The sequence below is a fragment of the Lissotriton vulgaris genome, chromosome 3_1 (genome assembly GCF_964263255.1).
Source record: "Lissotriton vulgaris chromosome 3_1, aLisVul1.2, whole genome shotgun sequence".
NCBI lineage: Eukaryota > Metazoa > Chordata > Amphibia > Caudata > Salamandridae > Lissotriton > Lissotriton vulgaris.
The window spans coordinates 1,513,462,747-1,513,484,888 of NC_141689.1; positions in this window are offsets into that span (position 1 = coordinate 1,513,462,747).

Below are 22,142 nucleotides of genomic sequence, written 5' to 3' on the forward strand. Positions count from 1 at the left end.
ATGACAACCCCAAGAAATAGATACATGTATGAATATTTTCCAGACAGATTTTGTTCAACATTCTTTCGTCATTTAGAAAAGAGTATCATAAGACATTCTTAACTCGCAGCACAATCTGCATGAATTTTTCAAGAAAGGACAGATGTCCATGATGCATTTGTTCTTGCGCAAATTATGTTGTATGTTATTTTCTTATGGATTGATTACATATGGAATTCAAGTTTTATGCTCTTGATATATGTGCTTATGAACTACTGGTCAAAATAACATCGGCAAAGACACTAGATCTTAACCCCTAAATAGGTTTGCCACCTTTCCAAAAGAAAAATGTCACCATTTGTTGTTGGTTTAAGAGCCTGCAAAGGCCCAAAATAGGACTTTAAACAAAATCGTATGTATTCATTTGTAAAATGGCTCTTCTGTCTTAGTTTATGTGAATTATTTGTCATGGATGATTTACTCATGTCTAGAACACAGATAAGGGCTTAAAATTTCTGCATTAGGTGATTTTGCTTATTTTTATTTCAACTGAGACATTAAAATGATGGTGGCTCTGCTAGAGAGCAAGTTAGGTGGCAACCCTAAACCTGAACCATATTGGATTTTCCAATTATTTTTAGATGACTTCTGAGGATGCACATGCATTCCTGGTTGTCAGCTTTGAAAGGATATTTTATGCTTTAACCCCTCGCTGCTAGGCCTCCCCCACCCCCTATGCTAAGCTTGTTTTTTGGCTAATTGGGGTAGTTCGCGCTTAGGCCCCTCTAACGTTTTGACCACATTTGGTATGCATGCCAAATCTGCCTCCTTTTTTTCCAACATCATGGGAATTAGAAAGGCGCCCCAGGGTTTTGGATTCTCTTTGAGGGGACCCAGAAATTAGCCAAAATACAGCAAAATGTTGTTTTTTGGGGGAAAAATGGGCTACAGATGAAAGCGGTTGATTTTTTCCCTGCAAATGGTATAAAAAAAGGGGTTGTGGTGCTGAAATCACCATCTTCCCAGCTTTCAGGGACAAGCAGACTTTTGTCAGAAAACCAAAATGTTTTACACAGTTTTGGCATTTTTCTGGAAGGTAGCCTATTTTTGGTATTTTTTGTGCTTTCAACCTCTTTCCAGTTAATGGTAGGAATGGGTATGAAAGCAATAATGGATCCTGGTAAGATATGCATTTTAGTTACGTGGACAAAATTCTGAATTCAGCAAGGTGTTATTTGTGTAGATCCTTTAAGGTTTCTTTGTAGAGACTAACCGTTGAATATAGGAAAGATTGAAAATTAGTGGGAAAAAAACAGCCATTTGTGTCAACGTTTTACCCTGTAACTTCTTCTAATTATGACAGCTGTTTGAAAACAATATACTGTTACATCCGCTGGACCTTTCTGGTTGTGGGGATACATAGGACTTGTAGGTTCACCAAGAACCCGACGAACCCAGAGCCAATGACTGAGCAGGGTCTTGCAATGTTTTTTTAATATGTACCTGGTATATAGCAATTCATTTGGGAAAATACATACATGGAAAAATCGGTATGAAAGACACCTATGTATTTTTGAAATTGGAACAAAATATAAAGGGGCAGATTTACAAGCCCCGTACGCCACATTTGCGCCGCTGTTGCGTCACTTTTGTGACGCAGTAGCGGCGCAAACTCTTGCGACGCGACTCCAGCAATGCGCTGCCTTTCCGCTGGGGGATGCGACATGCATCTGACCATCTGGGACGCCACGGTGTGCCGCATTGTAAATGCGGCACATCAGTGGCGGCGCACGGGTGGTTTGGCTTGTTGCAACTGTTCTGGCGCATCCCTACTGATTAGCAGAGTTGTGCCAGAAGTTGTAAATCTGCCCCAGAGTTTAGAAACAGTAGATATTTGCGCATTTCCGAAATTGTTAGTACCCATACTAGCATGAGAATTATGGGCCATTTTTCAAAATGACTTCTTTTTTCACATTGTCTTTCATTTGGAAGGCAGAAATGCATCAAAAATCAATAGGTAATAACAGTTGCTCTACGATTCTGTGTTACTGTAAGTCTCCCGATACAAATGGTACCTCACTTGTGTATGTAGACCTAGTGCCCGTGACAGGAAATGGCTCAAAATGCAACATGGACACTTTCTTTTAACAGTGAAAACTGACCCTTTTTTGTAAATTGCCATCGCTGTAGATTTTGAACCCTTGCTCTGCTGGCACATAGGGAAACCTATCAAACCTACACATTTTTTTTAAATTAGACACTAAGGGGAATCCAGGACTTGACTGGCTCTCACCAGGTTCTATTACCCAGACCCCCTTGCAAACCTAAATATTTGTAAACAAACCCAAACATTTCTGCGGTCAAAGTTCAGGAATGTGCGTAAATCCACAAAATTCCCCCCACTTCAAGTTCCCCAAAGTCTTCCGAGAAAAACGTGTAGGTAGGCCTAGTGCCCGTGACAGGAAATGGCCCAAAACGCAACGTGGACACACTACAGTTTTACAGTGAATATTGACCCTTTTTTTGCAAAGTGCCTAGCTGTAGATTTTGAATCCTAGCTCTTCCGGTACCAAGGGAAACTGAGCAAATCTATACATTTTTTAAAACAAGACACCTAGGGGAATTCTATTACCCAGAATCCCTTGCAAACTTAAAAATTTGTAAAAAGAACACATTTTCCTCACATTTCTATGATGGGAAGTTCTGGAATCTGCGTGGATCCATGATATTCCCTCCACCCAGCATTTTGCAAAGTCTTTGAAGAAAAAAGGTACCTCACTTGTGTGGGTAGGCCTAGTGCCCACAACAGGAAATGGCCAAATACGCAACACAGACACACCTCCTTTTTTGCAAAGTGCCTAGCTGTAAGATTTTTAACCCGGCTCTGACGGCATCTAGGGAAAACTAGCAAACAAGTACATTGTTTATAACTAGACACACAGGGAAATCTAGGATGGGGTGACTTGCTCTCACCAGGTTCGGTTACCCAGAATCCCTTGCAAACCTAACAATTTGTAAAAAAACACGTTTCTCTAATTTCTGTGGTGCAAAGTTCTGGAATCTGCGTGGATCCACAAAAGTCTGCTCACCCCATCTTCTCCAAAGCCGTCCGAGAAAAATGGTACCTCACTTGTCTAGGTGGACCTAGAGCCCTCAACAGGAAACTGACAAAAACGCAATGAGGACACACCACATTTTCATAGTGAAAACTGACCCTTTTTTTTGCAGCGTGCCTAGTTGTAGGTTTTGAACCCTAACTCTGCCTGCTACTAAGGAAACCTAGCAAACCTATACATTTTTTAAAGTTAGACACCCAAGGGAATCCAGGATGAGGGGAGTTGACTGCCTCTCACCAGTTTCTGTTACCCAAAATTCCTTGCAAACCTCACAATGTGTGAAAAAAACACATTTCCCTCACATTTCTGTGGTGGAAATGTTCTGAAATCTGTGTGGATCCACACAATTCCACCCACCCCGCATTCCCCAATGTCGTCTGAGAAAAATGGTACCAAACTTGTGTGGGAAGGCATAGTGCCCGCAACCAGAGATGGCCCAAAACGCAACGTGGACACGCCACATTTTACAGTGGAAACTGAAACTATTTTGCAAAGTGCCTAGCTGTAGATTTTGAACCCTAGCTCTGCCGGCACCCAGGGAAACCTAGCAAACCAATACATTTTTGAAAACTAGGCACCCAGGGGTATTCAGGATGGGGTGACCTATCTGGCTCTCAGTAGGTTCTGTTACCCAGAATCCCTTGTAAACCTCAAAATTTGTTTTTTTTAAAAACACATTTCCCTCACATTTCTGTGGTGGAAAGTTCTGAAATCTGCTTGGATCCACAAAATTCCACCCGATCGCGTTTCCTAAAGTCTTCCAAGAAAAATTGACCCTTTTTTTCAAAGTGCCTAGCTGTAAATTCTGAACCCTAACTCTGCCTGCACCTAGGGAATTATAGCAATCCCATACATTTTTAAAAACTAGACACCCAGTGGAATCCAGGATGAGGTCACTTGACTGGCTCTTACTGTCGTGTTCTTATCTAGGACCCTAATTTGATATTCTCTTTTGGGAAAAACTTTCAAAAGGCTATGACATACTGTTAGCTGTTAGCTGAGAAAGACTGGCCACCAGAGTTTGTCAGGGAGTGCCCTCATGGCGAAGAAATGATTATACCTGCCTTCTTGAATCATATCCCGATTCATAAAAAATACACATATGCAAGAAAATGGGCAGTAGCCCAAGCTCCTGCTTTGTACAAAAATCATGTAGGATGGGATGAGGACTCACCTCACAACAAGATCCAGTTAAAAAATCAGCCCACTGCACAAAGGCAGTATCCAGTTAAACAAGAAGCTAAAAAACAAGTCAGGGAATCTTAGATCAACTTGAGTACCAAGGGGTGATCCAAACATGCACCTCTCAAATGAACAATCCTTTATTTCCTGTCTCCAAACCAGACGATTCGTATCGTCTAGTTTTGGACTACAGACACCTTAACTCCTGTTGTAAAACATTTGCAGTGCAAAACTCACATAGTGCAGCACTAATGAATAACATTGTGCGCAAAAAATATAAAACAACATTAGACATCTCTAATGGATTCTTCTGTCAAAACATTGCACCAGAAAGCAGGTATTTGACTGCTTTCTCAATATTTGGATCGCAAAAACAATTTTTGCCGACTCCCACAAGGATTCAAGAATAGCCCAGGATTATTCTCAGCAAGGGTAACAGAGTTACTACAAATATATGATGATGAAGCATTATCATATGTCGATGACATCTATCTCACAGATGATGACCTGGAGACTCACTTAAAAAGGGTGAACACCATAATACTTGGACTCGCCTCAGAGGGTTACAAATTCAACTTTAAAAAGTCACGAATTGCCCATCTAACTGTCCTATTTTTAGGTTATGAATTATCAAGTGAAGGCAAAAGCCTAGCAAACAATTTCTTAGAGAAATGTGCTGTACTCCAGGCACCAAAAACGCTGAAGAATTTACAATCACTACTAGGTTTCCTGAATTTCGGAAGAACATATATTCTAAATTATGCTGAAAGAGTTAAACCTCTCTATGAATTAATAAAACCAGATTTCAACCAAACCAATTGGACTCAGAAACACACAGAAATTTTGAGATCACTACAAACAGACATGTTAACTAAAACAAAATTGCAAACACGTGAGAACACACGCAATCTTGTAATCCGAGTCATCCCAGGAAGATGCGGATTCACATACCTGACCTCTAATGAGGGAGAAACGGTACCTATAGCTTACAAATCACATTTGTACACTCAAGCTGAAATGAAATTCAGCTCCACAGAGAAGATTCTAACTGCGGTTCAAACTGCTGTAGCAAGAGAAAGAGCCCTAGCACAAGGTAAACAAATAATAATCGTTACACCGATACCTGCTTTAGAAGCAGTGACAAAAGCAAGCATACCAAATGCCAAAGCATTACATCCAAGATGGATACAATGGGTTAATTCCCTTGCAGCGACAGACGTAGTACACGAATTTGATCCTAATTTGAAAACAGAAGAATTTCTGCAATATAAATATGAATGTCCTCTGCCAGCTGAAATCCCGCCCCTGGATCATTACGGATGTATAATATATACAGACGGATCAGCACAACCCGCAGTTGGGGGAAACAAGCATATAGTGCTGCATGCGCGATCGTTAAAGGTCGATGGCATGAAGGGAAATTTAGACCAACGGACACTAAAACTCAATCTCTAGGAGATTGTACAGCTCAGCGAGCTGAACTACTAGCATTTAAGATGGCGCTTGAAAATACTGATCGCGAATTCCCCACACTAATAGTGTGCGATTCATATAATTGCGTTCAGTCTTATAATGAATACTTGCAGAACTGGGTTCAGAATGGCTTCAAAGATTCAAAAGGTGGCACAATCAAGCATAAAATGCTTTGGGAACAAATAGTTCTTTTACAGAAAGAACTACAAAAGACTCACGTGATACACACACTGAGTCATCAACGTGATGGCGTTCACGTTGCAGGGAATTCATTGGCTGATGAAGCCGCGAAGGCAGCTGTGCAAACGGCTTTCGTAGCTGCTATCACCCGGCCAAAAACAAAAATAGACAGCGACATACTACAAGCTGTCAGTGCGTCAGTAAAAGAAGACAGAAAAACACTCCCGAAAGACTTTCCAGTAAAGTACTCATACATAACTGATGCGAACAATGTTGCTCGAATCCCTGGAGTGGGGGATAGAGCGATTCCAAACATGGAACACAGATTAGGACTAATTTCAGCGGCACACGAAGGGTTAGAATCGGCACATGCTGGTATTTCCGCCACAACATCATTATTAAAACAGAGATATTGGTGGCCGGGTATTAGGAAGCAAACTAAGAACTATGTTCTAGAATGCAAAATATGCCAAAGAATGAAAGTATCAACAGTAAAAAGACCAGCACAGACGCCCCTTCTAATCTCAGATAAACCATTAGCATGTGTTTACTTGGACCACTGTGGTCCCTTAAAAAGGGATGGCACCTATAAATATATCATGGTCACAGTGGATTCCTGTACGAGATTCATTTGGATATGGCCCCAGCACTCGGCTGACGCCAGAACTGTTATAAAAGATTTGCAAGTCTTTATCGGCACATACGCAATTGGCATGCTACATTCTGATCAGGGTCCCGCGTTTAGCTCTCGAGCTTACAAAGAGGCCATAAACAGTATGGGCATCGCATTGCGGTATTCTAGTCCCTTCCATCCTGAGGGAAATGCGGTTGTGGAAAGAAAAAAACGGGACATAAAGCAATCTATAACGGCGAGGGTATTAGGTTCAGGTGATGGGTGGGTCAAACATTTAACAAGTGTCCAACGTAGTCTTAATAATCTGCCAAGAAACTCTCTAAAAGGTCTCACTCCATACAAACTATTGTTCGGAACTAGAATGCTTATTCAGGACGTAGATAGTCATACTTCAGTGGTAGAAGAAAAAAGCTTTGATATCAAAGATCGCTTGGCTGTTTTACAGGATCTAAATGAAAAAAGAAAAAACCTGAGTAATATAAAGTTGAAACAACAGTCGACATCCACTGAAGAAAAACCACCTGTCCCAGCAAGACCTGTCTGGATTCCAAATACTGGGGATCTGGTCAGAGAAAAGATCGCGGTAAAGAAGGAATTTGGGCCTTCTTACAGAAAAGCAGTACCTGTCTTAGCTATCAACGGAACTTTGGGCCAGATGTAGGTAAAATAGATTTACTGATTCTTAATTACCGAAAATTGCTGAATTTTACCGATTCGGTAATTAATAATCGGTAAATCTGAGGGGTGGATATGTAGGTATTCCAGATGTGCTGGAATAACAAATCGGAAAAATTCGGTATTTACCGATTCGGTAAATACCGAATCGGTAATGCCCATTCATTCCTATGGGCTTTGAAGCCCAAAGGAATGAATGGGCATTACCGATTCGGTATTTACCGAATCGGTAAATACCGATTTTCACAAGGGTGCAGGGGGTGTCACTTTGACACCCTCTGGCACCCCCAAAACAGGCTCGGGTGCCATGTGGCAGGCATACATGCCCTAAGGGCAGGTCTGCCTGTCACATGGCATAGGTGTGCATGCACACATGTGCATGCACACCGGAATCAGTATTTTACCATCAAATTGGATTTGATGGTAAAATACAGATTCGGTAAGGCCTCTGGGACTCAGAAGAGTCCCACCTACATCTGGGTGCCTCAGATTCGGTAAATTTACCGAATTTTTATTTTACCGAATCGGTAAAATTACCGAATCGGTAATTTTACCGATTCGGTAAAAAAATGCCCCCTACATACCTGTCACCCATTTACCGATCGGTAACGGCCAAAATCGGCCGTTACCGGTCGGTAAATGGCCTGAAACGGCCACCTACATCTGGCCCAAGATCAGTAGTACTACCGCCCCTTGCTGGTAAAAAGGAGAACAGAGTTGTATCCATCGACCTGGTAAAACCACAATCATGTGGCCAATAATAAGTAGTAGGCCCAGTGGACTCCCAAGAAATAGCAGAATACCAAAGTTTGCTACAATCCAAGAGGCTCATGCTGAGTGACTAATCAAAATTGAAAAATCTGCAATGATTAAAAAAGGACTATGAAATAATGCCATGGAACTTGTGCCTCTTGAAACCCAAATAATAACAGTTCGTCAAGAAACACCAATCTACAATGATGTAGCTTCAGACTATTCTAATGAAAAAACGAAAAATGCAAAAGCAAATGAAAATCCGGAAGCAATTCCAACAATTGACAGAACTGCATCAGGCTACTTCATCAACTTCGACAATTTCTCTGAAGACCCAAGCGAACATGAAGAAACGCCTCCAACACAGAGTTTTAAAAACAAAGTAATTGACCTTTTCCACCAACTGAAAAAGACTTACCTAATTTCACCATGGATTGAATTTTGGATTGTGTTAGGTGTACTTTTCCTCCTGCTTTGGCTCATCATGGTTATATGTTTGGGAAGATTCATTGAAGGAAAATATGGTACAATGGACACAGCAAGTCAGAACATCAAGTTGGTCTTAAAGCCACACACATCTTCTCACATCGAGAAAAGAGAACTGTCATCAGTGAACATCACAGCCATTCCAATACCCGGTGGGGTAGCATGGGACAGAACTGATTATGACATTTTGGGCCCGATCGAGCTTTTAAAGTATCTCCACCAGTTTAAGATTTCATTAAGTGATTTTGTGACACCTGGTACCTTCTCTGATGACTGGGACTGTGAAAACATTAATAATATGATGTCAGATTTAGTAATGTCAGCCAAATTTACAGAACAAGATTACTTGCAAGGTTCATCCAATTATGAAGAGCTTTATTGCTACAATCATTATGGCGATCACTATTTGCATAAAAGTGCTCAGCCTAGAAATGTTTTATCTTTTAACCAGTGGGAACACTGTCCTACTCCACCGAAAGGAAGTTCAAAAAAGTTTTCTGATAAATTCCAATACTTCTCAGGGCATAATAACAGTGACCCAAGAAGGTTTTATTTTAAAATGTCAAATAGAACAGGAATGAAAACAATGTTGACAAATACTAAATTGATTTATTCAGAAAAATGTTATGACAAAATGTCTACATTAGGTTTCGATATTTGGAAAACCACCATTGAAACAAAAACAATCTGGGGTTCCAAAGATTTGCAAGTACAAGGCCTAGAAGCACTGTTTAGGGCCTGCATGATCCCAGAACAATTATTTTCTTGAATGACACAATTCAACAAACTACTTGTCTTGGCCTTGCTAAGATAAAAGACATGAACACACCGTCTATTCCAAAACCCATGCCTGATAGTGATAGCACTACTGATGTGGAGATAGTCGTTTCAAATATTTTATACCAAAACAGAACACATACTGATTGGAAAAAGTGGTTGATCTGGCCAACAGACACAAATAACTGTCAAGATGGATTCCTGAACAAAACACAGGGGTTCAAAATTACCAGACCAGACCCTAGATATTCCCAGAGACAACATCCAGGGATAGTTACAACATACAGTGTAGGGAAACTATGCCTAGAATGGCTACAGAAATCCACACTGGCTGAAATTAAGCAACACTTGACTTTACTTAAAGACGGTGCTGACTTGCGTGATTTCATAATGGGACCACGCAAACAGCGTCAAAAAAGTTTCATGGCGGCCAGTATATACGCTGCATACAACGAAGCATGGAAAATAATGCAAATTGAGACAGCAGAAAAAATATGAGAAATTGATCGCATTAATTTGGAAAAATCACTTTCTGTTGTGGACAATGGGTTAACGACTCTGTATTTCAGAATATATTCCCTGGACAGTATTGTATCGTCTGCCTTTGACATAATAGATCCTGGATACCTTTGCACCTGTTGCCGACCGTTTGTTGAGGGTCAAGGACTTTGTTGGATCCCTTCTACCTGCCTTACAACTTGCGGAACCCGCTTCGCGGGTCCCGCTGCGCACCAGAGCCACAGGGGAGGCTGATTGCTGCTGCGTGGGAAGGTCCAGGGCTGCGAGCGTGCGGGGCAGGACTTCGAATCCCAGAAGCCCCTGCACACCGCGCCTCTCGTCACCTGGCCGCTCTCCCTGGCCAACACGCCCCGCCTGCAACCTTCAAAAGGCTTGTGAGGATTGACCATCGTGGGATACCATTGCACCTGTTGCCGACCGTTTGTTGAGGGTCAAGGACTTTGTTGGACCCCTTCTACCTGCCTTACAACTTGCGGAACCCGCTTCGCGGGTCCCGCTTCGCGGGTCCCGTTGCGCACCAGAGCCACAGGGGAGGCTGATTGCTGCTGCGTGGGAAGGTCCAGGGCTGCGAGCATGCGGGGCAGGACTTCGAATCCCAGAAGCCCCTGCACACCGCGCCTCTCGTCACCTGGCCGCTCTCCCTGTCCAACACGCCCCGCCTGCAACCTTCAAAAGGCTCGTGAGGATTGACCGTCGTGGGATACCTTTGCACCTGTTGCCGACCGTTTGTTGAGGGTCAAGGACTTTGTTGGACCCCTTCTACCTGCCTTACAACTTGCGGAACCCGCTTCGCGGGTCCCGCTGTGCACCAGAGCCACAGGGGAGGCTGATTGCTGCTGCGTGGGAAGGTCCAGGGCTGCGAGCGTGCGGGGCAGGACTTTGAATCCCAGAAGCCCCTGCACACCGCGCCTCTCGTCACCTGGCCGCTCTCCCTGGCCAACACGCCCCGCCTGCAATCTTACGGACTACCTACTTAAGGGATGGTTAGTACCCGCTAAGCGGGAGCGTGCGGGAGCGTCCCGGGAGAAGCCCGGGACAAGGGCGGGACCGTTTGAGGCCGTTCGAGGCCTAAGAGGACTGGCCTGGCCCACCCCCCTTGGTTTGTGTCTTTTTGCCTGCACATCGATACCAGTGAGTACACTTCCGGAACTGTAATTGTCACACACCATGTGTACGCGGGGCAGTCGCAGCAAGACTGCAATGGGGTTGAGCAAGCCAAGTGGGACTTTGGATGATTTCCTTGTAAAAACAAATTTAGCAATTGACGCCGAAATTACTAAAATGCAGAAGAGGGTTTCAATTGAGCTAGATGCTGCGCGTAGGCTTTCCCAAACCTTTGCAAATTCCAAAAAATCTTCCTTGGGAAAAATTGCGTCTGCTCCATCTCCACAACACACTTCACGCCCTCTCCCTCTGATAATTCATGCCGACATTCACCATCCTCCCCCTTCCTCTCCCCTCCCATCAGAGCCCATATTCACCTTAACCTCCATGCCCCCTAAACCTTCTGAGGGACATGTGCCCACCGGACCTGGAATTACCATCATTCTGCCGGACAGCCCTGACCCCCCCTCCTCTGTAGTCAAAAGCAAAAACCTAGATGGCCCAGCACTGAAAAAGAAAAATAACGCAAGATCTGCTTACGCCCGCAAAAAAGCAAAAATTGCAAGGCAGCAGTTTTTCAATAATAGAAGAACACTACCAAACACAGGGGAGCTCACACAAATATCTAATTCGGTCACCCAGCTAACAGGGGGTGATAGCGAACACAGCCATCCTAACATCGCTCCTGCCCCTACTTCAGAGGACCTCCCTGTCTGTGGCGATAACTTAAAAGGGGGAGGGCAAAGCGAGTCAGGGAGGGATATGGAAAAGGTGGGTGACGATGAAGACTTTCTCAATACAGTCTGGGTTACTTTAAAACAACTATTGTCACCTTTGGAACTCAGACTTTCACGTATTGAGAATCATCTTCTCGAGATGGACAAGACCTTAGTATCCCTGGCCACTCTTAGCTTAAAACAACTGGAAGCCACATATCCCCGTATCGCTGAGGGTGTCCCCCAGGACGGCAATGATGGCATCCAACCGGCTCCAGATCCTAACGCTGCTTCCCCTGCGCCTCCAATTTTGCCCCCAGCTCTGCCCCCTCCACTACCAAAATCTACTCCAATTCCCAAACCTCGGACAATTTCAAACGTTTCTGTTCCCCCCCATAACAAACCTACCAAAATCAGAGATAAAAGGCTCCAAAAAACAGACACAGCCCAAAACTATTCCTAGGGGAGCCCACAAGGCGAATAAGATTACAAGCCCTCTTCCTCAGCGTACAGCTAATCAACACCAAAGTCACCAGAACTTTCGTGGGGGCTATATCGATCTCCCCCCTGATGCCGGGCCCTATTTTGTCATCCTGGCTGGGGTACCTCCACTCGATCCTCATTCTGTGGAGACCCAGTGGTCTCTAAAGAACAAGGTGATCTATTGGCTTAACGTCAACAGGCAGCTCCCTAACACCACCAGGAGCAGGGTCCTAATGGTCAGGCGAGTCCCATGGGTGGGTCGCACTCATAAATCCATACCTGGAGACTGCATTGTGGTCTCATTTGCAGACCCCCATACAGCCCAACTCATCACTACATGGGACCCATATAATACCGACCAAGCTATTGTCACCAGACCCCTTACCTTCTTTTACCCGCCTAAACAGACTGCAAAGCTACCTGGGGCATGGTAAATAGCCCACAATCGCAGATGGAAAGGCCAGGGGCACGGCTGGCAACCCACTAACAACTGGTGGGAAGGAGCACCTACTATGAATAGGTTTGAGTGTCTAGATCAGGTGGATTGACTGGGAACTACTGGTGCTCCAATCCCTCCTAGTGCCCATAACCACCTAAAGGATGCCATTAATAACGATAAATGATTGCCCATTAACAAAAACTCAAGCCTAATGGGGGTAGACCAATCCCTCCCTGAACAGCATGCCCTTCCTGTACAGGCCACACAACAGATAGAGATGGCACACTCCCAACATCCTAAAGATATAATGGGGTACGAGGGTCACCTTTATCAGAAAAATAGAAACTCAATGCACTCTCTCCTATCCTGGAATGTTGCAGGCTTGGGTAGTAAGATCACCCACAAACCTTGGCTGGAGATCGTGCAGAAGCATGGCATCCTTTGCCTGCAAGAATCCTGGCTTGTAGAGGAAACCCATATCCTGGGCTACCGAACATTTCACTCACCCGCTGTTCCATCACCCCAGGGTCGCAACAAGGGGGGTCTGTGCATATACATCTCGAATATAGGGGATGTAAAAGTATATAATTTCCATTCTGATCAGTACTTCCAAATTATTTTATTTAAATGGGGCACTACACATAAGGTGATACTAGTGATTTTTTATAATAACATGCCAGCTAAGGAAGTGGAATTGATCTTGAACAAAATGATCCATCATATCCACAAACTGAGAGATCAAAGCACGGGGGACCACATAGTGCTGTGGGTGGGAGATTTCAATTGTGCCATCTGTCCGTCTTCTGAGTTAGGTTTGTGCGGCCTTTCAGACCACGGGGAGGATGGTCCTTTGCACTTCTCACACACCAATCTGGGGTCTCTTCTCAACAACATCATATTCACTTTTGACCTCACATTTATCAACCAGGCATGCTCCCCCCCGGTTCCCTTTGCCCCAACATATAATGGAAGAGGCTATCAAACCACAATTGATTTTGCACTGATATCACCCACTAACCCCAATTTTATAACTTACTGGGAAATTGGGGATGACCCAATGAGCGATCATTATCCTATTGATGAGTATGTTATCTTTGTTGTTTCTCGCTTTTTAATGACAGTGATGAAATACAGAAACTCAATGACTTAAGTATCTCACGTTCAAATTAACTAAATACTGCAATACGAGGCCTTTCGTCTAAATGTCTTCTGCAGACTTTTAATCTTTGGAAAAACTTTTTATCTATTTTTTGTAAACTTTGCTTATGTGTAAATTGTTTTTAGATTCATTGTATAAACTGTACTTGTACGCTTTTATGATTTTCTGATAAATCGAATAAAGCTTATTTGATTGATTGACATAATAGATCAGGACTTACTAATGCTACAGCATGGTCAGTCTCAATTACGCTCTATTGTACACCTTGGATGGACGTTGCAAAATCTGCGTTCAGGCTACGTACCATGGCGTCTAATCAACACAACGTCATTATTCTGTAACTTTAACCTTACTGATAAACAAATCAGTTTGGCACAAAAAGGAGCAGATTATACAATCCTGAGCATTGAAAAACTCGAGAGATTACCATTGACAATGTCAGAAAGACCTGTCATTGAATGGATAATACATGGAACAATTACAATTCCAATAACAACTTTCCAGTTTAATTACTGTCAAGAGTATATACCAGCTGGCCAGTATGAAAGGTTGGGTAAAGAATACATCAAATCAACCTGGGATTTACCTTATACACACAGATGTTACAGTGAAGGAAACAGAGAGGTATTTCTTAGTGGTAAAAATGTTAAAAAATCACTAAGCGGTACACTTCTGTGTCAAGGAATTAATTTGCATGGAGCCTGCGAAGGGTCTTCAAATAACCTTTCATGTCACCTGCATGGCATGCCTGCAAAACAGATAGAGCCATTTTTAGACCACTTTCGAATGATAGTTACATTTTAATAAATGACCACAGCTGTTGTGGCATGCTGCCAGGAAAAGCCAATCTAACAACTGTAACTTCCAGTGCCATTTGCTGTATGCAAGTATTGTATCCACACAGCAATCTAGATATGGGGGCTGCGTTATGGCCTCGGTTGAATATCTCTTCTATTCGAATTGATACTTTAAGCAGAATGAAGTCTATTCTTTTGCAAACAACCGTGCCTCTAACGTCATCAAAAGAAACGTATGAACTGCAAGTTGCAAGGACAACAGCAGAGATACATACCCTTTTATCAACAAATGTCCCCGTACATTTCGTAGAAGTGTTAAGCCAAATCTTAAACATGTCTGATACCAGTGGCATCGCACATGTATTTAAGACAATTTTTTCGGGACTGTTAACACCATTTGAAACAGTTCTGGGCATCTTTCCGAATTTCGTCCATTCTGTCTTTGGCGGCCTACCCTTGATCTTGGGACTCGTGGCAGGAATTTTATTTTTGCTTCTTCTGCACCGATATGGCACGCCAATCCAAAGACAAGACTCTAGCAACGATGGAAGAAACGATCCTAGCAATACGATACCGAGACCTTATCACTAAGGTCCTCGGATTGGCCCGGCTAAGAGATCTAAGTACAACTTGGTTTCTTTCATTCAGACTGATCTGGAAAGATTGCATCATACCTGTGCTTCAATGTCTGCTATGCGGAGAAGAATGCGTGTTGGACATCTGTCTTACACTACAATCAGCAGTACCAATGGATATCGATACTTTACTAGGTCCGGTAACGACTCATGTATCATGTTGTCCCCAGTGGCTACCGATTCTGATGACGGCATTCGTTGAGACTTCCCCACTACGAATAGGTGGCGGAGAAGTACGAGAGGAAAGCAGCACCGAACAGGTACAGCCTTCTGTGAGCATTGCTGATCCTAACATCGATGATAGCACTCACGCAGAAAACTACACAGTTGCAGCATTTTCATACTTGGTCGAACTTTCACCTGATGAGGTAGACCTATTCTTTGCGAACATGTCTGAAACAATGTTCTCTCCATCCAACGAGAATAACTCTTAAGAAAAACAATGAGCACACAGCGTTCCCTGAACTCTGAATTCGGCCTTCAGTTTTTGATAAACAAAGCTACAGGAAATATTTGGGAACTTTTCCCCTGAAAGCGAAATCATTTTTGCCCATATTTCCAAAATATTTACTTTTTTGGCACATGGTACTCTGCTTAAAGTAGAACTATTCTTAGAGAACAGAGCTTCTATTTTATGATACTAGAGACAATATTTTACCTCAGCCTCTCGCACATATAACAGAAATCTGTATAAATATGTGATGAAATGGTCTCAACCTTCTTTTCTGTATTTAGAGCCATTTCATGTGTAATTTTTGCAATTCGTTCAGCTGATATATATATATGCATTTCTCTGAATGATAACACTGCTTGAAAAGCGTACAGTACAAATACTCATTTCCGTGTATTTACCGTATACCATTTCAAATACGAAATATGTATTTTGGGGTGGGTCGGAAAAAACACATGCACCTTTGAATGTTTAATATTGCTTAGTTTTAGTCATGATGGACATCAATTCGTGGAGTGGGTGTCGTGTTCTTATCTAGGACCCTAATTCGATATTCCCGATTTATGCCCTTGTGAGGTTATAATCAATAGTGTCCTGACAAAGGCATAAGAATCAGATTCATATTCAGTAATAGCCCATGCAATCCAAAGCACAGCATGGCTACTCCCATCGACTCCTAGAAAGCACAACGCGTTCTTTAAACAAACCAAGCCTCCAGCAGCCCGGGAAACCTCCCCTGCTTTTGTTTTGATTTGAACAAGAACTCCTGAAGTCCCGAAAGAACTGTTAGTTCTTGGTGACGTCTTATGTCCAACCTTACATCAAACCCAGCACCTTTCAGGTATAAAATACCAACAGTTGCCTTAAGCAAAAACACGGTGGTTCGGAGCAGAGGGGCCATCTACTTGCCCGAGAGCCTAGCTGATGCGAGTGCCCGCGGAAGCCGCCCCTCCTGTTTGACGCACTGAGAGAGATGCTGTCTTTTTCTCCAGCTCCGGTGTTTCCAGCCTACCCTTGCAGGTTGCTGGGATATCGAGTCCTGAGGAAAGAGGTACCAGACCTCCCACATTCTATTACCAAAGTACGGAGCTGACTAAACCCTTAGGAGAATTCTTGATGCAGATTCTTGGCAAATTTATCCTAACCAACTTAACTTAACACTACTACTTCCTTGTCCCTTCCCACTTATTAGGCTTAGGTCAGGTACACCGGAGTAGGCGTATTTTAGAAGCAACAGTTGAGCACGTTAGCCTATGTTTATATGTCTATATATTTTATCCATTTTAAAGTGTCTTATGGCTAAGAAACCATATCAATGCTTTTACAGTATTATTTTATAATACTACTTTTATTGTACGCACTTTACTTTACTTTAAGTATTGCAATTGTGGCAATTCATTTCTCTTGCATGAGAAGGAAGACTGCTCAATAAATAACACCTTTTTATTGAAAATGCCCGTCTCTCTATTTCTCTGCACTCTGGTGAAACTAAGTAGCACTGATGACTGAGTGAAATATCTGTCTATTGTTTTCACACGACTCTAGAGATATACTCTTATTCTGAGGGAGCAAAGTTGTCATGTTTATGCGGTTGTCGGAAACTGAATCCAATCTTGTCTGAGCCAGGGAAGGTTCTCCCTCCCTCTTCATTCAGGAAAGTTTCCAGTGACCTCTGAGCTAACTGGCGCAAACCTAAATTAAGTTTAACATAGTCAGTAGAGACCTAGATGACCTCAGTCCTACATCTACACTGCTGTTTATGTTATTCCAATGCGCAGAGACTATTGGGAAAATAGGAACTACACTTCATCTCCAGGTTCTGTTACCCAGAATCCATTGCAAACCTCAAAATGCGTAAACAAAACTAATGTTCCTAGAATCTGTGTGGATCCACAAAATTCCACCCAGCCCGCATTCCCCAAAGTCTTCTGAGAAAAATGGTACCTCACTTGTGTGGGTGGGTCAAGTACCCGCAACAGGCAAGGTCTCAAAACCTATTGAGGCGACTTCAAAATTAACTATCACAAAACCACCTAGTTTGGCAAGGGGGTCCCATGAGTTTTTGGCCCCGGGCTCGGCAGCCATCTAGAGAAAATGCCAATCCACCACAATTCTGAAAACTAGTGACCCTGAGGAGTCCAGCAAGATATTTCTTGCGCGTGTCCCCCAGGATTTCTCTACCGAGAATCCCCTACAAACCTCAAATTTAAATGAAAAAATTACTTTTTTCTCAAATGTTTGTGTGGGAAAGTTCTGGAATCTGCATGGATCCACAAATTTCCTTCTGTACAGCATTCCCCCAGGTCTCTCGATAAAAATGGTACCCTTACTCACATGAGTGGGTCAAGTACCCATGACAGGAAATGGCCCAAAACCTATTGAGGCGACATCAAAATGACCTATCACAAAACAACCTGGTTTCGTTTGGTGGGTCCCATGAGTTTTTGGCCCCAGGCTCAGTGGCCACCTAGGAAAACCTACCAAACTCACACATTTCTGAAAACTAGACACCCGGGGGAGTCGTCCAAGGTATGGCTTGCATGGGTTCCCCAACATTTCCCTACACAGAATTCCCTGCAAACCTCAAATTTTGTTTAAAATATCTATTTTTCCTCACATTTCTGTGTTGGAAAGTTGTAGGATCACAGGGTTGACACAAATTTCCAATCACCCAGCATTCCCACATGTCTCCCGATAAAAAAGGCACCTTACTTTTGTGGGTAGGCATAATGGCTGCAACAGGAAATGGCCCAAACCGTACTGTGGAAACTTCAAAGTTACCTATAACAAAAACACTACCTGGTTTTAGAGGGGGGCACCTGGGATTTTTGCCCCGGGCTTGCGGCTATCTAGGGAAACCTACCAAACCCACACATTTCTGAAAACTAGACACTTTGGGGAGTCTAATGAGCTATGGCGTGCATGGATCCCCCAAAGCTTCCCTTCCCAGAAATCCTTGCAAACCTCAAATTTAGCTGAAAAAAACACATTTTCTACATATTTTTGTGTGGAAACATAGTGGCAGCACAAACGGCCTACCCCACAGCGTTTTCATTAGTGTCTCAAGTAAAATGATACCTCACTTGTGTGGGTGTCCAAAGTAGAACTGGCTAAAAACGTATTTTTAAAAAAATGTAGCACTTGGAATTCTAGGTACTATACCCTTTTTTCCTATGTCTTGGGCTCTTCCCTGTCATAGACACTTGCCCTACCCAAACAAGTGAGGTATCATTTTACTCGGGAGACTGAGGGGAACGCTGTGGGCTAGGACATATGAGCCGGCACAGTGATTCCACCCAAAATTATGTGGAAAATGTGTTTTTTTTTCAGCTAAATTTGAGGTTTGCAGGGAATTCTAGGTAGGAAAAGGTTGGGGGACCCATGCAATCCATACCTCGCTGGACTTCCCAGGGGTTCTAGTTCTCAGAAATGTATGGGTGTGGTTGTTTTCCAGGATGGTCGCTGAGCCCAGGGCCAAAAAACAAGATGACCCCCCTTGCAAAACCAGGTTTTTTTGTGATAGGTCATTTTGATGTCTCCACAATACGCTTTGGGCCCTTGCCTGTCACGGGTACTTGCCCCACCTATGCGAGTGAGATATAATTTTAATCGGGAGATCTGAGGGAGTGCTGGGTGGTAGGAAATATTTTGATCCACGTATATTCCAGAACTTTCCCACACAGAAATTTAAAAAAAGTGATTTTTTTCAGCTAAATTTGAAGTTTGCAGGGCATTCTGGGGAGGAAATCATTAGGGGACCCACGCAAGCCATAACTTGCTGGACTCCTCCGGGTGTCTAGTTTTCGGAAATGTGTGGGTTTGGTAGTTTTTCAAGACGGCCATCGAGCCTGGGGCCAAAAAAACCATCCATCCTGGATTCCCCTAGATGTCTAGTTTTCAAAAATTTATAGTTTTGCTCGGTTTCTCTATGTGCCGGCAGAGCTAGGGTCCAAAATCTACAGCCAGGCACTTTGCAAAAACAGGTTCCCTTTTCACTGTGAAAATGTGTTGTGTCCACGTTGCGTTTTCTGCCGTTTCCTGTCGCGGGGACTAGGCCTACCCACACAAGTGATGTACCATTTTCCTCAAAAAACTTTGGAGAATGCAGGGTGGGTGGAATTTTGTGGATCCACGCAGATTCGAGAACTTTCCACCACAGGAATGTGAAGAAAATATGTTTTTTTGGAACTAAGCATACCCACACAAGTGAGGTACCATTTTCCTCAGAAGACTTTGGGGAATGCAGGGTGGGTGGAATTTTGTTGATCCACGCAGATTCCAGAACTTTCCATGACTGAAATGTGAGGAAAATGGTTTTTTTGACAAATGTTGAGGTTTGCAAGGGATTCTGGGTAGCAGAACCTGGTGAGAGCCAGACACGTCACCCCATCCTGGATTCCCCTGGGTGTCCAGTTTTATAAAATGTATAGGTTTACTAGGTTTCCCTAGGTGCCGGCAGAGCTAGGGTTCTTCAAAATCTACAGCTAGGCACTTTGCAAAATAGCAAAATAATGTCAGTTTATATTGTAAAATGTGGAGCATCCACGCTGCGTTTTGGGCCATTTCCTGTTGTGGGCACTAGGCTTACCCACACAAGTGAGGTACCATTTTTCTCAAAAGACTTTAAGGAACGCAGGGTGGGTAGAATTTTGTGGATCCAAACAGATTCCAGAACTTTCCACCACAGAAATGTGAAGAAAATGTGTTTCTTTTCACACAGTTTGAGGTTTACAAGGGATTCTGGGTAACATAAACTGGTGAGAGCCAGACAGGTCGTCCTATCCTGGATTCCCCTTGGTGTCTAGTTTTCAAAAATGTACAGGTTTGATAGTTTCCCTTATGTGCCAGCTGCACTAGGGCCCAAAATCCACAGGCAGGCACATTGCTAAAAAAAAAAGTCTAGTCGGCTTTCTGCTGCCCTGGGGGGAATCGGGAGGGGAGGGGGGGAATTTGCCCTTATATGTCCCCAAGGGGAGCAGAAAGACTCAGGCTAATTGTGGAGGGGTGGGGTCATTGGTATGCACATTCTGGGCAGCCTCCACCCATGCATAAAAAAGCCAGAGTAGTCGCTGGTGCCTAGTGGGCTTTCTGCCCAGCCGGGGGCAGATAAGGGGCCACTGCCCCATCTGCCCCCGGGGGAGCAGAAAGACTGGAATTTCTCTGGGGTGGTGGTGGTATTGTCATGCCCATTTTCATCAGCCCCCACCCCTACATGAATACAAAAAAATCCCTGGTTTCTAGTAGGCGTTCTGCCCCATGGGGGGGGGGCAGATTTGGGGCTACTGCCCCCATATGCTCCCCAGGGGGGCAGAAAGACTGGATTTTTTGTGGGCGAGGTGGAGGCATTGGCGTGACCGTTTTGGGCAGCCCCCACCCCTGATTCAAATTGGCAAAAAAATCCCTGGCGTCTAGTGGGCTTTTTTCCCTTCTGGAGGGGCAGATTGGCTACTGCCTCATCTACCCACCAGGGGGGCAGAAAGGCTGTAATTATGGTGGGGGTGGAGCATTGACATGCCCATTTTGGGCAGCCCCAACCCCAATTAAAATTTTCCCTCAAAGATCCCTGGTTTCTATTGGACTTTCTGCCCCCCGGGAGGAACTGTAATTGTTGCGGGGGTGGGGCCATTGGCTTGCCCATTTTGGGCTGCCCCCACCCTAATTCAAATTGCCCCCCCAAAAATCCCTGGCTTCTAGTGGGCTTTTTGCCCCCCCCTGGGGGTTGATTGGGGGATATTGCCCCATCTGCCCCCCAAGGGGGCAGAAAGGCTGTAAGTGTGGCAGGGGGCATTGGCATGCCGTTTTGGGCAGTCTTCACCCTAATTAAAATTGTCCCAAAATAATTGCTGGAGTCTAGGGGGCTTTCTGCCCCCAGAGGGGCAGATTGGTGGCTATTGCCCTCATTTGCCCCCCAGGGGGCATAAAGGCTGTAATTGTGGCAGGGGATGGGGGCATTGGCTTGCCCATTTTGGGCAGCCCCACCCTAATTAAAATGACCCACAAAAATCCCTGGTGTCTAGTGGGATTTCTACCCCCGAGAGGCAGATTGAGGACTATTGCCCCATCTGCCCCCCGGGAGGGGTAGAAAGGCTGTAGTTATGGCTAGTGTGGGGGCATTGGCATGCATGTTTCGGGCAACCCCAACACTCATTGACATTGCCGCAAAAAAATCCCTGGTGTCCAGTGGGCTTTCTGCCCCCCATGGGGGCAGAAAGACTGAATTTAGCAAATATTTTTTGCCCTTCTGGGGCAATCCCCTAGCAAGGATCCACTGGGGAGATTCTCCCCTTTCCAATGATACCTCTTCCGTCTTTCTACCTGCTCAGGGGGCTGAGAGAGACCCCTGAGCACATAGAAAGTAAAACTGAAAGGAGCCTAAGGCTCATTTCAGTTTCGGTTTCTGTGAAATGACGTCAGCGCAACGTGCGCTGATCATCTTTTCATAGAAACCAAGGGGGGCCTCTGGAGCTGAGGTAGCTCTTCCCCAGCTCCCGAGGCTTTGGGGAAGAAAAATAAATTCCTCTGGTCCCTGCACCTGAGGGATTTCTGGTGCTTTGTGCCAGGGCAGCCAGGAGCCAACCTGCGCA